Below are 18,804 nucleotides of genomic sequence, written 5' to 3' on the forward strand. Positions count from 1 at the left end.
TGACTTCTTCGGATTTTTGCTATAACACTTTAAATTCTGTAATCACTTGTTTGATTTAATTGCCTTCTTGTTACTTAAAACAAGATTTCCTATCCCTCCCTTAAATGAACTCATTAGGTTTTTATTCTTTATGAGTACTTTCAAACTCCATTCACTTCAAACGACAAAGATGTCAGTCTCACCATTAAAATGTCTATGTAGCAAAAATATAACATAAAATGAGAGTTAGATTCCTTTATTAGAATCAGATTCTTAGTAAGGTTTCTTTATTAGAATTAGGGTCTTAAGCTACTGTAGGCATTTTATTTCTTCCCTGAGTAAAGATTGAAATGAGATATTTCTTTCTTTTTTTTTTTCTCTTAAGCTTCTAACTAGAGTTTTTCAACCTTCTAAAGGCAACTTCAGCTCCTACAGGTACAATGCTGATGAAAGTAATCTCTCCTGCCCCTCTCTCCCCATGTCATCAGAGCTTTTTAATTATACGAACACATCTCTTTGTATAGTATATTCTACAGTTACACTAGCCAAAACATAGAAGAAAAGTAGCAGAAAAATCTGAAGATAGCTTACATTTATTTATTTCAAAGTAGGTATCTAGGCCTGCAATTGTTTTATTGGTTTCTGTTACATGGAAATAGTCCTATAGAGAGAGATAGAGAGAAAAAAAGTCCTAATCCCTAGAAAAGCAAAAGTGTTTTTGTTTGTTTGCTTTTTGTTGTTGTTTTTGTTTTGTTTTCACATAGAATGGTAAAACATCTCTTCTCAAAAAGCATATGAAAGGCTGTGATTTAGATGCATCTAGTTTATTGGGGTGCCTTAGATATGTGAAAGTCCCCTCATTAAATAGAAATTCAATTCAGATAATTTGTAGGTATTTGAATTGAGAACTTTACAACCATGGGATGAATTTTTATGCAGTTTGTATAGTGAAGTACAAATACAACTCAACTCCAAATCACTCTCAAGACAGAAAAGACAAATTTGTCTTTCCTTTCTTCAGAGTTCCACCGGTCAGGGTCAGTTTTAATTTCCACTGGAGCCTTGACAGTAGCCCTTGAGGCAAGGACTGTCATAAGGTATGTACTGACTGAGTACAAGCCCAAACTACTACTGCTTCCTGGACAGCACTGCCTTTCGCAATTTTTCTCAAGGTAAAGAAGTGTGCTGCTTTTGACTGTTTCAGTCTTCCCCAGAGGACTTTCTTATAATCAGATTTATGTCAGTAGAGGGAAATTACAGAAAGAGTATGAAACATCTCATAGCAAGAGATGCTCCCAAATTAACAATAAATATTTCAATTAAATATTAGACATGTCATGAAACCACTCAACCAGCACCTTAATAGGATATTACATGGTGTAAATAGAAATAGTTATGGTTTATAGTTATTAGCTTTGACCTATTTTGTAACTGCTAAGGCAAACTTAAATGCCTAGCTAACAATCCATACTGAAAAATTTTAAAATGCTGAGTACATACTCCCTATGTACTCTTCAGACAGAACTTGCATTGATATCACTTGGAACTTGGATATAAATCTAGGTCAAGGAGCTAAAGTGTGTAACTGGAATCAATGAGAAATTACAGTCTAGCTGTAGAATTTGAGATTTTAAGTGTTGCTGTTACAACAGTATCAAACCATTCAAGTACCATCAAAGAACAGTCCAATGCTTAAAAATACTGAGACCAGAAAGGCTAGCTTGACAAGACTTGCTCCTGCTCTAACTGAAGCATCACTCACCTTGCCAGCCCCACTCTCTCTCTGCGGTGTCCTTCTGAATCAGTCAGCACAACTGATGCTGTAGTCAGAGACATCTACATTAGGAAAACAAAACAAAACAAATATATATTAGTATCTGTTCAACTACAGGGTTTAAAATGTGGCCAGCTAGTAGTTCTGCTGGTATACCATCAGAAAAGGGAGAGGTGCAGGAAAAATTGGCAGAAGATGGCAGAATGAGCTATGGTTTAAAACCTAGATGTGAATCAGGTGGAGAAAACCCAAAACATCACGTCTCCCATATACCTAGTCCATTTTCAGTCATTGAACTATTGGACTTCAAACAGACTTATACTGCTAGAGCTAAGAAAGTTAAACCTAAATTAGTATATTTACAGGAAATTGTTCTGTCCTAGCAAAGAGACGTTTTCCAGCAAAAAGCAATTTCATCAATTAGCAAATTCACTCTTCAGGTCTGGAGAGGAACGTTCTGTTTGTTTTGAGCTTCTCCACTTTTTTGTGCTGCATAATCAGACAATTCAGATTAAATAATTTTCTCCTAAACTAACTTATACATGAATGCCCACTTTTATCAACTTAAACCAGTACATAGGTGGCTTCTTACGTATCCCTGTAACTCAGATTCAGCTTTACTCAACCAAATGGAGAGCAAAATCCTTTCTCTTGGGAGTGAGAAACTTGAAAAGATATATGCAGAAGCACTAATGAGGTTCTGTAACAACATTTGAAAAACATCTGTAACATTAGAACTTAATAAAACTCTTCCTAATCCATTTTCAGTATAAATGAAATTATATACCAGAGATATTGAGAATCTCTAACTACAAAACTGTCACAAATACAGAACTTCAATTTTAACTTATTTTTATCTTTTTCTTTTCAACTTAATATTTTTAGATCAATTACATAAAATTGTAAATTGTTATGAATAGAACAATATGAAAATAGCTGAGGAGATATTTATGAACTCCCCTATACACTTTAAGGACAATTCATTCATTGAAGTTTATTTTACTATCTATGAAAAAATGCAGATATGTAAGAGAGAAGCTGTACATAAGAAAAGGCTAACAACCTTCAGGATGTCCATTCACCATCAAACTAATTTCACACCTAGTCTATTATGTAATGTGCTATGAAAATATTCTTTGCTTCAAGGTACCTTTATATGAGCTTGGACCAAACAAACTCAGTTGTGTTCAATGTTATGCAGAACCTCTAGAATAATTTCAAAAACAGTGAGAAAATGATATATACCCTTCATTTCATAAAATGGAAGCTAAGGTAGTTGATGTAAAAAATAAAAAACAATGTTGTTGTTTTAACAACCACTTTTGCCCTATATCCAAATATTTACAATAGCCACTGAAAGTATCTGAACTGTTCATTAGTTTTATGGTTTCTATGCTTTAATGAATCTTGCTAGGATTGAGGGAATCTAATTAATGAATTATTTGACCATTAGGAATAAACAATTGGTTTGAAACAGTATTATTTAACGTAATAAAAAAAAGAAGAAAACATTACTTATTGAAACTGACAAAAATTAGATTATCTATAGTGCAGTTTTTTTTCTTTTTTTTTTCTTTTCTGTTCTTTTTTGTTTGTTTCTGTTTTGTTTTAAAGCTCTGTTTTGTTCCAGAGGAAAAATAACTGTCCAATAGGAAATGAACTAGAAACTCCAGGACTTGGTGGCTGTTCACAGAAATTTTTCCCTTGAATCAAATCCAAAAATCCAAACCACACCTGTGAACTGGAACACCTGAGTACAGACTGGCTTTTTGGATCTGCCTTCACAAGCATATGGAAATAGAAACAAAATCCAACAACCACCTAAACCAGTAAGCTTTCCATCAGTTTCATAAAGAAATAAATAATTTCTCAAATTGGAAATCAACATTCTCACACAATGAAGACCAAAAGGGAGCATACTAAATTGATATGGAAAACATAAAAGCAGATGTTGTCATTCAACATTTCTGAATTTTAAATGAATTTACTATTCTAACCAACAGCTGCTTCAATACACTTCAATTAGTTCTAAAATTTTGATTCATCTTTCCTCTCTTAAAAGTCTTCTGATAATCGGTCATGATAAAGTTCAGTATAAACACAAACATCCATTGTCATGACTTCATGCTTACTTGTTCAGTAATTCCAGTTAGTCAGTAGGAGATAATTTGGAAGAAACTATAATTTAGAATGACGAAAGATATCAATTCACACACTAAAAAACATTGTTCCATGCCAATAATGGTACCTCAACACACAATGCAAATAAAATAATGACTCCATTGCAACAAGTTAACCAATAAAAAAAAGCAAACAGACAGAACATATTTTTAACACATTCAAAACCTATAATAGGTGTCTAAACCGGTATCATTTTTTAATTCTGTCAGTCTAAAATTCTGATATTTCTCAGTTGCTAGGATACTCTACATGAATAAACCTCTTTTTCCTTTCTAGCTAATTCACTTGTCCACTACTGAAATGCTTTTATTACATACAGACAGAAAATATTTTAACTGCAAATTATTTTTTTTTCCAACAGCAAGTAGTGAATAACAATAGCATACATAGATAATAAAATACGTTTAAAGATATTTTAATTTTTAAGAACACAACAGCTGTTAGCTCCCCTAAGTATTTCCAGTTGAAAGAAACAACCTGTAACTTATAATAAAAAAAAAATGGAATTTATATCACATTTCACTATCTTGCAACAAAATTCCACTTCTTTAAGATTAGGAATCCTACGCCTTATCATAAAAAAAAAAAAAATCAAAAGTTATAGTAATACATATGGGTCCCAAGTTATCTGAAATTGGAAACTACAGGTGTTTTTTATGATCTGTGATAAGATAAAAAGTATTGTATAAGACAAGCCTTTCTCAAATATACCAACCACCCCCTACTTTTCAGAAGACTTAAAACTATACACATGAGAAACTTACTCTATTTGGAAAAAAAAAAAAAATACTTTCAGCATATTGAAGTGTCAATTGTTTCATATTTGTAATGCTACTTTAAATGTAGCAGTATCATGACATGCTTTTATTTTGTCAGTTATATGTATCATATTGCTTGTGCATTATAGATTCTTATTTTAATACACAGAAGACATACTGACTATAAATGTTTCTGGTGATTAATATACTGTAATTCTGGAGTTAGATTGCTATCATATTTTACAAAGGAAAATTGCTTAACAACAATCTCTTTTCAGCAAGCATTCAACAACAGCCATTGCCGCCTCATCTGCGTAAATCCTCTTTGAAGGTCATATCAAAACTACAAAGGAAAGAAACTGAAAATCAGAATTCTTGCATGAAATAAAAATAATAATAAACACACTACGCAATGCATCACATGAACAAAATTCCACAAAGAATGAAATTTCTGCTTGGTTAAGGACTGCAATTTTAAGCAAGGGCAAAGAAAGAATTCCTCCACAAAGTCTATAGAAAATGCAAGATAATCTGACCCAATATGCCTGGGATATATTTTTATCACTGTAACTGGTCCCACAGTAGGGTTGTAGAGAGAAGTATAAGTGTGAGGGACATATTATAACAGTAATATTTATCAAAATCAATTCCAAAGTTTTCCTGGCACTGTCTGTTGACCTTCAACATAGCTTTGTACCTATTACTAGAAAGAAAAGGACAAGGAATTCACAAATAGATGAAAATGACTAGGAACAAGGCTGAAAGTATGCCTTAATCTGTGATTTGCTGGTCACACTTGGAGCCCTCCAAGCAAATGAAATGTTTTCTGACTTAAAATTAAGTTTTTTTGTGATGTCATCACAATGAAATAAGGAGAAAAAACACACAGTATGTGTTTTTGGCTTTTTTCATGTGTTTTTCCACCTTTTCAGTTTACTGAATTTCATTATATGAATTCATAGCAAATTATGAATTTGAATTCATAATTGAATTCATATTATGAATTCAGTATACTGAATTTTAGGCTTAGTGTCCAAGTCTTGCTATTTAGGACCTTCTCATTCATACTGAATAACTAACAAAGCACCAATGTTGTCAGGATGCTGTTGTCTCTTCTGGATGCTGATACCTTAAAAGCAGTATTTGCCTTGAAAATAAAGGAACAGATTACAGGTTTTATTTCATCAATGAAAGAGTAACTCGAAAGTGTATTGATAGAGAACGATCCATACACTGCACATGGAAGGTCAAATTTACCTTTACTTCCACCATTTGCTTTACTGAGGCTTACTTTAGTCAGCAAAGAAGATGGTCCAGATATTTAAACCATATCAAGACACTTTCTAATTAAACAGAGATATTATCAGTATTCACTACTATTATTTTCCTTGGCGAAATCTATTATCTTTTGCAAAACTTAACATACAGTGTTTGTTTCTGTAAGTCAGTACATCTTTCTTTACTGTTGTTTCTTATGATGTTTTTGCCAATTCAGTTATACTCCATACTGGAAACGTGGTATCTCAGAAGTAATAATGCGCCTCTTTCTAAAATGAGATTAAAAAGCAGTGTAAGACTAGATTTCTCATCTAAATTCTACTTACATTTAAAGGTAGGAATTTTGAAAACTGTTTTTCTTGCAGCCATAAGCTTACTGTCCTTGGCAAATTATAGGTTATTAATTAATCCCATCAACACTGCACTGATTTTTCCTAAACTCAAAAAGAACAGAAAAATTGAGGAGAGAAAAAAAAAAATCAAGGAAAAAGAAGAAAAATCGAGGAGAAAAAAAGGGGAAAAAAGAGAAAAAAAGAAAATCAAGGGAAAAAAAAGAAAGGGGGGGGGAGGGGAACCATTCATCAAGGCTAAGAGATCAGTTCAATTCAATAAACTCTTTTGCCTCTCTGCTAAGTCCTTGCAGGACAACACATGCATTTCTAGCTGTTTTTCAGAATCGCTCTGAGCTCACGTTGGTTTTCACATGAGCAAAATTCAATTGGGAGTTTACTGTTTTTATATGAACAGGCAGATCTAGATCCAAGGACTCGCCACAGAGCATCCCAGAAGATGTTTCAGGCACAAAAACAGTTCTCTCTTCTTAAAAGGGATATAATTGTCTCCATATCACAACAATGTTTAGAGGGAAATTGCATTATGCATTGTGAGATGCTTAGCTAATATAGTACCAAGTATCAGATATTAACAGGTAACTTATTTCCCTGATCGTGTAATTATTTTGCAAGCAGGGTTACTGCAGTGTCAGAAAACAAAACATGCTTTGAAATACTGAGGAACAACATCACATCTACCATTTTCCATGTCTCTCCTCTCACTATTTTACCATCATCTACAACTTTATGAACATTTTAAAAGCAATAATATTGCCATCCATTTTTTAGTGTTCTGAAAGGTTTAGAGAGGTTCTCTGAATCACTATCTTTAAAATGAAAGACTATATAATTAATAAGTGATATTAGTTTTCCTGTCCTAAAATGCAGTATCATCTTTAACTTAGCGTAGTTATTTTTTACTCTGTAAAAAGAGAAGTTAAGCCACATGTATAAAGATACACAACTAGCTAATGCCTACAAAAAAAAAATCTAATCTCCACTGTTGACTGTAATATCAACAAATCAGAAATTTCAATGAGTTATGGCAAATCTACCACTGCAACACTGCTTCTACTGTTGGGAGACCTTTTTAGTTGAAATACTGTTAAGAATTTGACCTTTTAATAAAGCAAACAAGATCCAGTAAAAATAATAGTGGCATGATAGATTACCAAGTACAAATGTTCACAGAAAGCTAAAATCAGAACTGTGAGAATCCAAACACCAAAATAAAAATAAAAATAAAACTGTAATTATTCAAACTGGAGTTATACATTTAGATCTGTTACATAATATTCTTGTGCTTCTATTTATAAAAATTGTATTGCAACTTAATTTAAGAAACTATTCTACACCTATTAGCAGGTGTTAAAACAGCCAGCTGGAATCCATACAATTTAATTTTCATTTTCTCTTTATGCATGTCTTTTTATGCTGCAGTATTTTTCTTTTTATGCCTTTTTAATGTTATATCTTATCATTTGAGAACTTTTTATTTTAGTTTATCCATTATATTCAACATAATTGGTCATAGACAAGGCAAAATTTGCATGTACCTGAAATTGCTGTGTCTGCTTTTAAATGTAAAAAGAAAACATTATTTTTTCAAGCAACATTTTCATACAACACTAACTTTCTCCAGTGACCAATTAGTTCTAAGGCTGAGTTTGCTAATACATATTTTGTTGAAGAGTAACTTAAATAGCTATTTTAATTATGATGATTTCTACTTAATAAAATTCAATAGTGGTAAACACTATTCAAGAGCTTGGAGGTGAGCACATGATGAACAGAGTTCTCTGTAATAGAGAGAAGAAATGAGTTGCTCTTACAGTCAGGGCCCGCAAGATATTAACAAGACAACTCTCTAATAGATATATCCCTACCATTCTCCACTGACAGCTGGTAACACACTATAGTTTTTGAAACAATGGAGTAAGTGTGTCTGATGCACAAATATGAGTAAAATAGCAACACCCACGTAGACTGTAGAGCATGGTAAACAGAGCTGTAGGCTCTGACTGAAATTTGATCTCTCTCAATTTTCTAGTTTTTCACCCAAAAAAACAGAATTTTTATTACTGAGGCGTGGGTCATTCTTTGAATTCTGGAAACGATTGATTGCCCTTCAAAAATGTTACCACAGAATATAAACACAACATATAAAAAACGTGTATTTTTTCATTCTCACAATGCACGTGCGAATGAACTGAATTACTCCTCACAAGTGCTTATTTGCTGTAAGACGCACTTAGAAATGAAATATTTTTCTTCTGATCCACTAATTTATAAAACTGAGGCTAGGAAGTAGCTAGGAAGTATGCAAATAATTGAAGACCAAATTTGAGAGGTCTGACAATGCAAAAGTCATCTCCTTTGGAGGCAGAAATATATCACTGCAAAAGCACAGCAGTCATACAATCCACTTACTAATTATACTGCAGGACTGACTACTACTACTAATTCTGAGAGATGTCTATCTTTTCTTGAAAATCTCTACAGCCTTTGCTAATCTACTAAGAAGTCTATTTTTATGACTGGAAAGATCCTACCATCAACCTGAATTGGTGGTCAAATTAGTTTGGACATCTTTCCTTGTCTACCTCCAAGGAGGAATAACCGACCACTGCCAATTTACGACAACTTTTTGAATGTTTGAGGAATTCGTTGTGTCTTGTTAAATTAGAACAATTTTGTCTTCTGCATTTGCCATTCACTGAGTTGGTTCTATCATGTGACTATTTTTTATCAGCTTGAACTTATTCCCATCAAGGTATTTACATATAAAATGTTTTTTAGTTTGCTTTGTAACCTTTCCTGTTAGCAAAGTGAGACTTATTGCTATGTAATTCCCCATGGCATCTCTTCTTTTCGAAGGTGGCAATTTATCTTTTCCCAACCTCACTCTTCTGGACCTTCCTTTGCCCTGCAAAACCTGTCACAAATAATTGCTAATGGCCCAGGCATTATTTCAGTTAGACTTTTACATACTGTAGAAAGAATGTCATCAGGGCCTGATTATGTAAAATCTAACTTGCATAATGCTTAACTGGATAGTTCTCTATTTTGCTTGGTAGTTAACCTTTTTATAAAGCTCTCTGTTGTGAGACAGTATGAATGCTTTTCCAACAGCAATGAATGCACTATAAAACACTGGATTGGAAATCCAGTAACCTGATTTATATTTGCCATCTGTGTGCACTATTTGATTCTAGGGTTTTGGATAAGTTTGATAAGGTATTGCTTCATGATGACATACTAATTTACTAACAGCATGATGGCAGATCTTGATTCTACAAATCCTATGGAAGGTCATATTCTTTTTTTTTTTTTTTGTCGGAAAGGGAAGGATGGTGGGGGGCATATTATTTTCCCCTGCAGTCCTTGCTGCTGATAAAATATGCATCTTACTGAGACTTAGTAACTCTTTCCATATTCTGCTAATTTGCAGAAGCTGGGGAAATCAGATATAGACAGGCAACAATTAATCAGAAATAAGGACAACATTTGTGAGTAATATTATCTACAACTGTGAATAACATTCATGTAAATATAAAGCAGAGCCTTGCTGTTTTCCCAGTCACTGATATTTTGAACTGTTTGTATAAGAATGGTTAAAATGAATGTATTGTTTTCACTTGGATACATTTTTACTTATGATTCCTAAGGCTTCCTACTTTTCAGTCATTCAGAATCAAGTGTGTAAAAGATTCTGTTTCAATATTTCTTTCTCTTTTATTTTCAGCTGTCTCTAATTGTTGTTATAGTATCCCCATCAAGGATAATAAACTTTTTTTTTTTTTTTTCTAATTTAGATTTCTCCCCAAAGATCTTCTCTGTACCAGCCTACTGTTTTTTCTTTTTGCATTGAATCTTTAAGGACATGTTTCATCTCCACTGTTTTTAAGTAAATATTTCAAAATTTCCAGCATAGCTATTGAGAGGTTTTGTTCACATGTATTGCTAATGTTTAACTGTTGTCTTTCAATACTTTCCAAAGCAACCAAAATTGCCCTTGGGGTATATTATGATGAAAGTAATGGTGAGGATGAGAAAGAATTGTATGTAGGGGGAATATTAAAATAACATCAGAACTTTGACCAAATCCCTTTAGGGTAGCTTGCCTTAATTCATAGCTATTGAGCAAGCACAGATGTAGCAAAACAGATTGTTAGAGATAAGAAAATTTGGAAACTGAGGTTTAAAAAGCTTTGCATACATGGATGATAGGATATAAAAGCAAAGCCAATTTAAGCATGCCCCATTGCAAGAGTATCATTCTACCTTACTGAGGAGTAGAGCAGACTGTAATAAAGGAAGAAAGGTCAAAAAGAGAGCAGCTTACATGAGAGCAGCTCTAATGTGAGAACAAAAATCTTTATGAGAATTCAAGACTGGTTCTCTCTGTTCCTCACACACTAGATCATCCAGAAGGAACAGAATAAATAAACAACAGGGAAAGGTTAATAATACGTTTCAAAACCCCATTAAGTCAAAATCAAAAGCTGAGCAAGGCGGACATTAAAAACAGAGATAAAGGCAAGCATATTCAGGAACTGGTACAATAGTAGTATATTATTGAAGCTAATTCAGATAAGGAAATACCAACTCTATTGCTATCTGAAATGTGTATGTTCACTACAGGGTTGTCTTATCATTCAAAGAACTATGAACATACAGAAACAAAGCATGCCTATGGACGTTTATAGTCAAAGAAAACAGTGACACTTTGATAATAATTAATCTATACTAAGTACCAATGTTCCATGACCACATAATGTAAAACTAGAAGAGACACAGTGAAAAGGGCAAAATAGACCTAGCTGATAGAACCTTAAATGAGGAGAAAATTCTCTGCTGGCAGAAACTGGCACAATGCCTGGTACATCAGCAAAGCTAAATCAATCTATAGAGAATTTGGTCTCGAATAAACCAATTTTAATTCTCTTAAAAAGTCTATGGGACTTAACAGCCTTCTACATATTTTAATCATTAAAACTGTATCAGAAATCAGGAATAAACAAGCAAACAACATCGGTAGAGATAAGATACTACAGAAATTTCCAAAATAAATTACAAAGGTACTACATTTAACACAATAAATAGACACAATAATTTTATAGACACAAGGGTCTACGACCGCTGTATGGCAGTGCCTTTGGCTTTGATACATTTGGGGTTCTGAATTTCACTTCAAACAACAGAACATTAATTGATAATTTTGAATCTTATTGGAATATCAATTTCAGTTTTGAGAAACTGAATATAAAGTTCTTTCTGAAAAGAGGATTTCACTTAAAAAATATATATATATTCTATTGTGAGGAGAAATAAAAAGAACGTTCTGTTGCTAAATTCTGAATTGTGAATAATCGTGCCTTTTCCTACTTTGACAAATACACAGAATTAAAGGGGGAAAAAAAAGGCCAAGCCAGGGAATGTGAAAAAAAATATAACAAATCTGTGTTCTCAGACCACTGCATAGATTGGTATTCAGGCACATGATTTAGGCTAGCCAATTGGCTAGCTGTAGAAGCTATTTTCAGGGATGCTATTTTGCTTCCCTAATATATAATTTACCTCTCTGGGATGTTTTAAAAGCCTTCATACTCAAGCAAGTATGGTTAGACTTTCTGCCTTCTAATAACTTTTTTGTTCTGCTGGTTTCATTATCAGGTGAATAATGGAATGAAAAGGGATATGGAGAAAAAGGAGCAAGGAATGAAATGAACATCAAGGAAATTTAGACTTATAAGGATACACATGCATGTGGAAGACTATCATGTGAGACATATCATGGTCAGATATACCTATCGGTAGAAGAGCATCTGCCACAACAACACAGTAAGTCACAAGGGCACAGGCAAAGAACACAGGTTCTGGAAAGAAAGGAAATCCAGACAATTCATACACCTATTATCTTCTGCAGGAGGAACTCAAACATAACCTCCAAAGAGATCACAGAAAAAAACACAACAGGATCTCAGAAGGGGCAGAGTGTGCAACAGCCGTTCTTTCTTTCATTATTTTTTTCCCCACTAGTTAGATAATTTCCAGTAATTTTTATCCACTGATTTCCAATCCCATTTATTTCTTACTTTCTAAAACACAATGTAAACATAATTTCCTGATTATGCTATGTTGTAATTGCCCTTTAGAATGCATGTCTCTCTTTTGATATTTCCCTTCAATATTTATTTTTTTTAAGGCAATCATAATTTTTAACAAATCCTCATTTACTTTCCACAAATGAGCTCACAACAAAAGGTAGGCCTGTAAGACACAATTACTATAGTATGTTTACGTAAATATCCTTGCACAAGTATGTTGTCTGTTAAGTAATACAATGGGGCTCTATAAACCATTAGCTTCTCCTTAGAAGGGAGAAAATTATTCAAACTACTGCTCAAAACTGTACCAGCATTAAAATGGTCATCTTTGTGTCTTATGGTTATTTAGAAATGAATCAAGAAAGAACATTGACCATAATCTTTGATCACAACTGTCTTCATATTACCAGGTGTCCAAAACTGTCAGTTATTTATTTAAGCAAAATTAAATGAAAATTTAGAGTAAAGAGAATAAGTTCCAAATACCTCTCCAGAAAGCTGAGGATGATCAATCAAGTACTACAATACTAATAGTAATACAGTACTTTAGAGTAAAAATTACTACAGTACGGCTATTTATTGAGAAGTTATTTCCTTTCTGAAAACTTTAACAACCAAAATTCTATAGTTAGTAACATGGTTGAGGTCAGACTGGCCTTAAAATCCATTAAACCAATCTACTCTGGATCCTTACTGAACTTTTGTTCCATTATACTGCTATTCATTACATAATAGTAGCCCTTTCAAATAGGCTTGAATTTACATATATTGAACACTTCAGACAACACTCACAACTTAATGAGTTCTCCCTTCTAAGAAGGAACTACTGAATTATAGAGCCCCACTACATTACTTATGGCACAAACACATAAACAATCAGTGTGAATCTACTGTCCAGTGAAAGGTTGCAAAACTGAGATGACACATACATACATCTAAAATTAAACTGTACAAAGACAGCCACACATAACAGGTTTTAAATATAATAATAATTTTAAAATAAATTTCCATAATCTGATTTATCTATTATCACTCACAGTCCTTGATACCCATGACAAAGATAAGTTTTGTCATAGTACACATACAGAAAATGTTTATGAAAAATTTAGCCAGATCTTACCTTCACTTTTTTTTTCCTAACCTTACCACATCTTATTCAACAATGAAAATTTACCCTTAATTAAATATAAATACAGGGGGAACAGTACACCCAAAGAACAAAATCTTGTAATTTCTATACAAAGTTATTTTTACATGGAAAAGTCTGTCCTTCCAGTGGTTATGTCAACAGTGTTTCTAGTAATTCACACACATAACTTCCTCCACCTTCACATGGGTAATAGCAGCATCTGACAACAAAGATATCAAACCACTGGCATTTCCACTTCAGGCAAGAAATGTCAGAAAATTTGTAATTATACCTTCTATCTAAGCTAGCACAGAGAAGAAATATGTGTTGTTTAAGTCCACTGATGTGTTTCTCTTTCCATATCTGGCAGATGAGTCCAATTTAGAAACTGAAGAATCAGCAAAACAGAACAATGACATAAGAAGCCATCCAAGTCACTAACCAGGAGCATATGCACCAATGTAATATGAAAGATTAATTCTGGTTCTAGGTATTTTATTACTGACAAAACAAGTTTCACAAAACACCAGCAATGACATTCTAACTAATAACAACGCTACTAAATCATATGTGTGCATGAATATTCATTAATGAACATTATTTGCATAGGGTGGACTATTCAATGAAAATAAAACATAAGTCATGTTTTCAGGAAACCACTACTTGAAGTCCTTTTGAAGGAAACCGTGAGATTGTAGCCAGATTGTCTAAAAGTACAAGCAATATATGATGGCAGTGTCCCCACGGACATCACAACACAGAAAAAAATTTCCTGCATACGACTAAACAGGACCACATCAGTATAACCTTTTGAATATCTTATAAACATATGGACATCTCTTATGTAAGATCTTATATTTAACACAGTTTTTCCCACAACTGCACTAATTTTTCTAACAGAAGTTTTTGTAATAGAAATTAATTTGTTTTTCCTACAGGAATAACATTACAAACAGAAAATATTTGATATTGTCAAATCAAAACCGCAGCAAAACTATTTATTCTATTTACTGTCAAAGACATGGGCCTGTTAGAGCAGATCCAGAGAAGGGCCAAGAAATGATCAGGGGGTGGAAAACCTCTACTATTAAAAAAAGTTGAGAGAGTTGGGGTTGTTCAGCCTAGAGAAGAAAAAGCTTTGTGGAGACCTTGTTGTGGCCATTCAATATATAAAAATAGCTTGTAAGAAAGACAGAGAAAGACTATTTACCAGGGTCTGCAGTGACAGGACAAAGGGCAACAGTTTTAAACTGCAAGTGGGTAGATTCAAATTGGATATAAGGAAGCACTTTATTATGATGAGGTTGGTGAGGCACTGGAGCAGGTTGCCCAGAGGAGCTGTGGATACCTCATCCCTGGAAGCATTCAAGCTCAGTGGGGCTTTGAGCAACTTGGTCTAGTGGGAGGTGTTCCTGATTATGGCAGGGAGGTTGGAATTAGATGAACTATAAAAGACCATTCCAATCCAAACTATTCTTTGATTCTGTGTTAAAAAACGATGGTTATCTCAGATTTCAAATCTAGAGTTCTTAAATTCCAGTAGGATTATTAAGCATATTAATGATATAGAAGAAAAAAAAAAAGAATCAGATGAGTCTAAATTCACTAACAGACCAATGAACACAAAATAATATATTGGACAAGGCACCATACCAAAGTTTGTAAAGAAACTGTTACAGGACTAGAAGAAAGGCTTTTTTGCAGAACTGCAAGTCAGTTGAAGGATACAATGCAAAGGGCAAAGTTAATGGTCACTTTCCAGAACAGAGAAGGGTCAGAGAGGCTGGTCCTGAGACTAGTTTTATTCAATGTCTAATCAGTGACCTGGAAAAGGAAGTAATTCAAAATCTCAAGAGTTGTGGATAGATAATCAGATGACATTCAAATGATGAATGACCTCACAAAACTGAATGAGAATACAAAAAGGTGATACATGAGCTTCAACAGTGAAAAATGCCTCTGCGATACTGAGCTCAGAACTGGTTGTTACAGATGAGGAAAGTGTTTTTGAATCACTTTCTAGCATTCTTGGAAATCATAAGCTCAGTTTTCAGGATATGGCAAAGAAGCCAGTGAAATGCTGCACATTGTCATGAAGAATATTTAGAAAGTAACACAGAAATTGTCATTCTGTTAGCACATAAAACTTGGTTAACCCACACTATGAATACTGCATGCAGTTCTGGTATTTGCATCTCAGGAAAGGTACACTGGAATAAATGGCTGAGGCTCTTGTGGTTGAAGAGAAAGTGCTGATCAATGTTTACAAAATCGTGAAGACAAGAGGCAAGTTAGGCACAGATGGTGCTTGCATACACATATGTATTGCATATGCTTGCATATATAGTGGGCCTCTGATAAAAGCAGAAGATCGGCTGAAGAGAGAGAGAACACAAGGCCTTTCTTTACACAGCAAGCAATAGAATTTGAGGACACAAGGACATGTGGAGGCAGACACTATCAGCAGGTTGACCTATGAATTCAATAGATTATTGGACAACATGCACACAAAAAGGATTAGTCAGAGACAGTTCCTCAAATATCCCTAACACAACAGTTGGCAATGCTGGCATAGCATGAGGGAAACAGAGTCCCTGCGTTTCTTTCATTGAGCTTTGGACCAAATATTAAACAGGAAGACACTAGTCTCAAAGTCTGTTTTTCTTCACCACAAATGTTTCTGTATGACCAGAGTAACACGAAAACTGACTGTGGTCTGGAAAGATCTTTCTACCTGCTCTACTCTCACTTCTGACTGGAGCACTTTAGTGTTGTACTAACATGACTATAGTTACCATGGTGTGAACCCTAGCTAATAAATCTTGTCTATCACTAGCTAATTGAAAATGCTGTTAACAGGAATTTGTCTCAACTCTGGCCAAAATCAGGTACTTTGACATGGTTTTGAATTCATGATTCACAGCAATGAGCCCTTTACTAAAAACAGACTTTGAAAGAATAATTGCATATTGGACGTGCAACACTTTAAAAATACATCTGAAAGCTGAACATTAGTTTCCCCTCAGGGTAATAGTTACTGTACTCATCCGGAAAGCAGAAGAAACTTATTCAGTTTCCTTTGCAGCCTCAGGGAAAAATTTTAGAACATACTTTGTGTATGCATTCCTCTTTTCTAAGCACTTAAAAAAAAAAAGAGATAATTTGCATCAGGCGCACGTGGCACAGTATTTGTAGCATTGGGGTTGCAGGGGTGGCCTCTGAGACAAGCCCAGGCTCTGCCTTGTGCCAGCCAGCCAGTCCCAGCTGCTGCTGCAATGGACCCACCACAAGACACAGATGAGTCCATTGACCACGTTTGTGGTGCCTCTGTGAAAACATACTTAAGAAAGGGCAGAAAGCACTGGACCAAGAGAGGAGAAAGGAACAAAAAAAAAAAGTGAGAATCAGCAGAGGAAACATCAAGGTCAGAGGAGGACAAGGTGCTCAATGGCAGAGCAGGCAACCAACTTGTTATTTCCCGCCACTTTAAATCAGTAATTAAATATAAATTTTAATTGGCAATAAATTAATTTCCCAAGTCAAGTCTGGTTTACTTGTGACTTATGACTGGTTTACCACCCCCCCCCCCCCAGTGTCCCACCAAGAGGGAGAAGGAGTGAACAGCTGAGTGTATGGTTGGCTGCTAGCCCACCTATTATATATGATTATATCCCTCTTATGGGCATATTGGAAGCACTTGTAAGGCTATCAAGAATATCCAGTTCATCTTCCAAAAGCAGAATAAAGGTCATCATCATGACAACATGAATTCTATTTACATAGGAAATAGTGGTTGAGTACCACCCAGTAATACCAGCTGTGGCTCAAACAAAAGTATACAACACAAGAACTCTGCAAGAACAAATTAGTGAAACAAAATAAAACCAATTATATATAATAGAACACTTTGTCTCTCCTAGTTGATTTAATTGCTCAAAACCTACGAAGTTTTGTGAGCACGGAATTATACAAATGTACTTAATTCTGCTTCAGAAGAGACAAGCATCATCTTGAGTTACTTCCCTCACAGCAAATCATTTCTGTTATTTGTGTGAATGAAGTTATCTGTGCTTACAAGATCTCATATTAACACCCTAAAAAATAAACCTCTTTATAATAGTCTGAATGACAAGTGAGTTTACATTTTTTTCTAAGACAACTGAAATAACATACAGCAAAAGTAAGTTTTTGAGCAAACTGAAGTACTCAAGTGAATATGATATATCATAACCATTCAAAAAATAGGCAAGCATCTGTCAGTGTGCAAAATGATATACCAGTGAATAAGAGAATACTGTTAAGGATTATTGCAAAAAATGAAAATAAATAAAAGTGGTTGTTCTTTTCTGTTTTGGGCTTTGTGGCTTTTCAAAAGAGGCTACTGCGAATCTTTTTAACGTGGTTGTGAGGTAAGTGAAAAACTCTGGATAGTTTGAGATAGGAAGGAACTAAAAAGAAAAAAAAAGAAAAAAACACTAATGATTGCAATTTGTTTGTGCAAGAACTAGTTTGTCTTCATTTAGAGAAACTTCTTTTAAGCATAAAAAATTGCTGATACTACACCTAGTTTCACAGTTCCATAGAAACTATATGCCAGTAGAAAATCATTTATAACTTAATTAACCTAAGTTTCAGGATCACTCAGCTGGTTTAGTTGAATCAGGTAAAAACAAAAAACTGCATATATTATTTGTAAATGAGGATGATAAATCTCCATAAAATGTAGAGATCATCTTACCTTACTGTAAAATGTCTTAAGATCATAAAGCATTGACTACTCTATCACAGCAGTGAATAATTGCATCTGGATTTTTAAAGTGATTTTACCTGTTATTGAATAAGTGCCATCAGGGCTTATACAAAATTAGTTTTAGGATATTCATTTAATAATTCTAAAATGCACATCTTCAAAATGATGTAGTTAGGGATTAAAGTAAGAAAATTAAAACGAATGGCTACTATTAAGAAATTTTACTTAAAGAGTATTAAGGGTTTGTACATAATTTGACTCCATAGTGTGGGGAAAGTTACACCTCAGATTTTTATGACTAACAGCCTTATAGTAGCAGAAAATGTATTATAATGGATTTATGACACTTTAGCAGATTGTATCTATATTGCTGAGGCACATACTCCTAAAGTTTTGGAGGTATAGTGGGAAAACAAGTACGTACTTTGGCAAACTAGAAGCTAGGAATCTACACTTTAGACCATTAAATGGTCTTGTCAGAATATCAGTATTATATATTTTGTTGCTGGGACT

The 18,804-nt window shown here is 34.0% G+C and overlaps 1 long non-coding RNA gene across 1 annotated transcript in view; it reads right to left on the reverse strand.

The window, feature by feature from the left end:
- LOC106040947 (uncharacterized) overlaps positions 1-18,804 on the reverse strand; it is a 34,353-nt gene that overhangs the window by 3,441 nt on the left and 12,108 nt on the right. The window contains exon 2 of the long non-coding RNA XR_001210146.3: positions 1,742-1,815. This is a non-coding gene — a long non-coding RNA (uncharacterized lncRNA). The remainder of the gene's footprint in view (positions 1-1,741; positions 1,816-18,804) is intronic.

Source organism: Anser cygnoides, chromosome 4 (genome assembly GCF_040182565.1).
Source record: "Anser cygnoides isolate HZ-2024a breed goose chromosome 4, Taihu_goose_T2T_genome, whole genome shotgun sequence".
NCBI classification, from domain to species: domain Eukaryota; kingdom Metazoa; phylum Chordata; class Aves; order Anseriformes; family Anatidae; genus Anser; species Anser cygnoides.